Source organism: Humulus lupulus, chromosome 1 (assembly GCF_963169125.1).
Source record: "Humulus lupulus chromosome 1, drHumLupu1.1, whole genome shotgun sequence".
NCBI lineage: Eukaryota > Viridiplantae > Streptophyta > Magnoliopsida > Rosales > Cannabaceae > Humulus > Humulus lupulus.
The window spans coordinates 122,550,333-122,556,332 of NC_084793.1; positions in this window are offsets into that span (position 1 = coordinate 122,550,333).

Below are 6,000 nucleotides of genomic sequence, written 5' to 3' on the forward strand. Positions count from 1 at the left end.
GTTCTTCCCATAATACTCCTGAAGTGGTTCAAAAAATGAGAAACCACCTCAGAAAAATTATCTACCAACCTGCCCTGCTCATTAATAAACGAAGCTATCTTGTTTTCAGCTCTTCATTTCTTCAAGTAAGCATGGAAATTGGCTGTATTCGAGTCTCCCTTTCTTATCCAATCTATCTTACTTCTCTGAGTCAAAAAGCTATAATACATATGTTCTTGCCTGCTGTACACTTCAGCTGCTGTCTTGACAGCAGGAGGCTGATTTGCCCTATGTTGCTGAAGAGACGAATATGACGGAAGCTGCTCCTAATATGATTGGAGCTAACGTGAGTGCGAGGAAGTCATCTCCTAGCTGGGTGGACTCCATGGATGCCGATGATTTCCAAGCTTCAGCCCAGACCCATTGGAAGAATTTCAATTCGGGTAACCTCTCATTTTCTGACCAAAAGCTTGAGTATATTGAACCGTTGTTTAAGGATGGTATGAAAATTGCCCAAATGGATGTTGAGGAAGTCATGAGCCAGTCGGCTAATTGGAGCTCTGCTGTTATTTGCATGGTGCTTGGAGCAAACCCACCCATGGTTTTGTTTGAAGGGTTTATCAAAAGGGTTTGGGGTCATTTAGGGATTTCACAAATAGCTAGGATGACAATGGGTCTGACAATGGTTAAATTTAATGATGAAGCCACTAGGGATCAGGTTTTGGAAACTGGAATTCTACACTTTGATAGGAAACCAGTGATTATTCGACCCTGGTCTTCAGATCTGAGTGCGTTTCGAATGATACGGTCAGTCCCCCTTTGGATCCGACTACAAGATCTTGGTCTCCAATATTGGGGAAGCAAATGTCTTAGTGCTCTTGCTAGTACTTTAGGTAAGCTGATCATGGTGGACAAGTTTACTCGAGAACGATCTAGAGTTCAGTTTGCTAGGGTTATGGTGGAGATGGAAATTAATGATAACCCGCCTAGGACAATACAGTTTTTGAACGAGCATGGTCAGTTAGTTGAACAAGGGGTTGATTATGAATGGTTACCTGTGAAGTGCAAAACTTGTGCTGGATATGGCCACTCTATGGCTGACTGTCGTAAGGAACTTAAAGTCCAGGGGATACTGAGGGACTCTCTTTCAAAGGGCTCTGATATGACAGGGAGTGACAAGGGTAAGGATGCTACTGTTATGTCTGCTTTGACAGGGAAAGATAAGGATAAGGAAGATGTTGTGATCCCTGCTGGGATTTCTTCTGTAAAAAAGAGTTCCAGTAATGAGGAAATGGCTGCTGGTAAGATTCAACATAATGCTGAGGTTTCGCCAGATGAGAAGGGCCAGAGTGGGTCTCACACAGTCTGGCAATCTCCTAAGAAGGTGGTTTATAGGCAGGGGAAAGTAGATAGGAAATAGCAGAGGGATAACTTAGGCCTAGCTGAATCAGGGAGGCCTCAGACTAGTTAGTTTGTGGTTCTGCAAGTTCAGGTAGAGAGAGGGAAAGGAGGTTTAAAAGATCCTGGCTCATCTCATGGATAATTGTAATATTCTGAGCTGGAACTTAAGGGGTCTGAATGGCAAAAAAGCAGGTTGAAGTTTTGAATATTTGTAGTAAGAATAAAATTGGAGTGGGTGCTCTTTTGGAAACTAAAATGAGGGGGTCAAAAATCACTGAGATGATGGCTAATAGGTTTTTGAACTGGGAGTACTACTCTAGTTCGATTACTGAAGGAAGAATCTTAATAATTTGGAGGAGGGTCTTTGTTAAGGTTACTGTGATTGAAGAAAATAGTCAGTTTGTTCACTGTCAAGTTCGAATGGCTGGATTGAAATTCCCTTTTTGTGTTACGTTTGTCTATGGGCGCAACACGTTGGAGGAAAGGAAGAACCTATGGCATAAATTACCTATGAGTGCAGCTGATGGTTGGATAATGTTGGGAGATTTTAATGCAGTGTTTAAAGCTAATGAAAGGGACGGAGGAAAACCTGTTTCCAAGGCTGAGCTAGTTGATTCTTCTCAATGGTTAAATAATTCTCAGCTTGATGTGCTAAAACAAACAGGTTCATTTTATACTTGGACGAATAATCAAGAAGGCCAGGCTCGAATTTATTCAAAAATTGATCATGCTTTTGCTAATGAGAAATGGCAGGATTTATTTCCTACTTCCACAACAGTGTTCAATTGGGAAACAATTTCGGACCACTGTTCTTGCACTATCTTTATTCAGACAAAGGAGTTTCTGGGTGTCAAACTCTTCAGGTTCTATAATTTCTGGGCTGACCATAGTAGTTTCAAAGCTGTGGTTATTGACAGCTGGAGTAAGTTTTCTCAGGGGACTAGTTTAAAGGCTCTGTTATTTAAAATGTTGCGGCTGAAACATCAGTTGAAAAAGTTTAATAGGGATCAAATAGGAGATATTGGTTCTCATTTTCCGAAGGCCAAAACAGATTTTAAAAATAAATTCTTTCAAATAAATTTTTTACTGTTATTTTATTTGATACCCAATTACATATACTTTATATATAATATATAAATTATTTATACTTTTTATATAATATATAAATTATTTATACTTTTGTAATATTAATAGTTAAAGAAAATATATAAGTATATATTATAAGTACTATAAAATATAATCAATTTATTGGTAGCTAAAAAAATATTAAAAATATAATATTTAAATAATGTATAGAAAATTTACAGAAACTGATATATGGTAATATGTAAAAGTTAAAGGTAAAATAAAACAAAGTAGTGTTTTGGTGAGGTATTTTAAATGATAGAGTAGATCATTTGCTAGGAGTGCTCTTACGGGTTGTTCGGTTAAGTTTTTTGTTTTTGTTTTTTTATATATAAAAATAAAAGTAACTTTTTTATTTTTGTTTTTTAATTTTTAAAAGTGAAAGGCTGTTTGATAACCTCTATCTTTTTCTTTGTTTAAAAATAATGAAGAAAAAATATGAATGATATTGTCGAAATCTACACAATCACCATAAATTTCGGCTGACAAATAGTCGTCGATGACTAAATCAATGGTGAACAGCAACAAACTCGAAGCAAATGACGACATTCGATGAGGAAGAGTTAAATGGATGAAGATATCAAAGTGTGAGGTAGAAGAAGGAAGAAGAAGCAACTCATTCGTTAGAGTTCTCATTTTCTGATATGTGCACGCTTTCTCCAATGACCAGAGAAAAGACAACAATCCCACCGGCGTCGATTCGATAAAAAGTGGAATAGTAAAATATTGTGCATGTCCGATAAACAAGGGATTTTTTTTTTTAAATTCAAAAGTATGAAAAAGTTGGTGTTGTTCGATAACTATTAAAAAATAGTCTTCTATTTATTTAAATAAAAATCTAAAAATAAAATGAGAAACTTCGTTTGGTAACTATATTTGTGTTTTTTATTTTAAACTTTAATTAAAATTTTAAAAATTTTGAGAAAAACTTTTTCTTACTTTTAATTATTTTGTAAACACTTTTCTCACAATCTCCTCCATATTCTTTTTGTTGACGCGGTTCTTCGGCAACAGATAATTATATGAATAAGGAGAGGGATTAGTGCTAAGTGATGAACCGTAATAGATGAATGATCTCAAAGGAAGATTATAACTCGAATACTTTTTTAGGTGGTTCAAAGGTTAAAATCATTCTAGTCCACCAGCCAATATTATTGATATATCTCTGATATTCCTTACAGGGTATTTCTTTACAAATTAGAAGTCAACCCTTTGCAACTCCCAGGGTCTCCATATTTATAGGGAGAGGACACCTGGGTGTTGGCAAAGGAGGTCATCCCGTGACCTTCTTACCCATCATGTCACTTCTGCGACATTCATGATTAATTCCTAAAACCTGACAATGAAGTGTGGTCTAATCAATAGGTAAGGGGGATAATGGGCCGCATGGCCCAAACCAGTCGTGGGGTGTCTGAACACGCACGTTTATGCTGCTTGTCCGAGAATTCAGGAATGGAGTAGACACGTGATGTCTGGTATACGCACGTTTACATTGCGTGGTTGACTTTATAAAGCGTCGGAGGTGTCAACTCAAGCTCGTACCCCGAGCTTGATGTAGTTTCAGCTCGTGGTGTCCACGCTGCTGATCCGATGCCTTAGTAATCTCACTAAACCTTTGGCTATCTCGAGCTAGAGAGGTAGAGACTTGTAACAGCAGCTCCGGGTAGGTGGCTTCCACGCGGCTGATAGAATTATGCCCTTTTCCAGCTCGTTAATAACCCGTGGATATTTAGGGCGTACACTTTTCCTCCCATAGTTACAAAATCATTCGTGACTTTTTTCTTCTTTAGTCATCGGAGAAAGTGTGCATAGAGCGACAACGAAGAATCCAACTAGTTACCATTGTTATGGTCGACGAAGAATCCAACAACATATTCGTCATCTCTTACCTTTCAATTTTTTTCGTACAACCCACTACAACAAAAGGCTCTTTAGGGGCAACAGATGTCGCCCCTAATAATACCCGAAGTCATCACTGACGTATCACTGCTAATATTTCGACGCTAATGTGGATTATTAGCGGCGACAAAATAGTCGCCCCTAATAATTAGTATTAGCAGTGACAATTTCTCCCCTAATAAGTTAAATGTCACTCCTAATAATTGTGATTCCCAGAACATATTTCACCTACGATAAAAAACAGTCGCCCCTAATAATATAATATTAGCGGCGACATATATATTATTAGGGGTGACAAAAGTTGCCCCTAATACTTTTATATATATAAAAATAAAATATTGTTAATATTTTTTAGTTTATAATATCATTATTAAATATGCACAAAAATAATAATACTAAAATTAATAATTTATTCAAAAAATAATCCAATAATACAATATTATCCAAATTAAATATCCATACAATAATTTTTTAATTAAAAGTTATTGTTTAATAAAATAATATATAAAACATCTCAACCCCCGGTGTCCTCCGCCTTGACTCCTTCTGGTGCCTGTGGTGTGTGCAGAGGCATCGTCCATGGATACTGTGGAGGTAACGATGATCCTCCAGGTCCATACATGTATGGATACGGATAGGGCGGAGGTTGAGACAACGACCCACTCATATGAGGAGGCGGGGGTTGGAACGAAGGTTCGCTCATATGAGGATGATAAGCCTGAGGGTACAGAGACATCGATCATTGATACATATATGGCTGGGCCGAAGGTTGAGAGGGCAAAACATCTATGTTGTGTTTTAACTCGTTCGTACTTCAGTAGTCAAGTTCATAAAAGATGCTTTTTTTTTCCTCCAGTTACTATCCTTGCACCTCTTTTTCGTTTCAAACCTCCAAACCTCTCATGTTTCCCCGGTACTTGAGGTGGTAGGGCATTAACTTGATCTAAGATATCTTGACAAGTAAACTTTCTTGGAGGATGTCTTCTCTCAACTTTTTCGTCGAATTGAGTATCCTTTCTCCACCGATGATTACTGGCCAAGGATTGTTTATGAACAACATAAGATGTCTTACCAATCACTCAGATAGAGGATGTGTCTTCGTTGCATGTAGGACAAGCCTTGTAACCCTGACCACTCCATCTAGACAAACTACTTCGAGCTGGAAAATTGTTCACCGTCCACAAAAGGACCGCACGCTTCTTGAACATGTTGTTGTTTCTACCATCCCTAGTTTCCGTCCCGTTAATCCACAACTCGTCCACCAATGGCCTCAAAAATACATCCATGTCCTTACCTGGTGATTTTGGCCTAGGAATAAGAAGAGTCAGCATGAAATAATGGTCCTTCATACAAAGCTAGGGTGGCAGATTATAGTTCGTCAAGGCAACAAGTCACATGCTTTACGACAAACTCATGTTGCCAGATGGATTAAACCCATCAGTAGCCAAGCCCAGACGAACATTTCTAGGATCTCTTGCAAAATCAGGATGTCTGGCGTCAAAATCCTTCCATGCTAACCCATCAACTGGATGACGCAGCATCGACTCTTCTTTCGATCTCCCAGTATGATGCCATAGCATTTCTTCCACTATATGC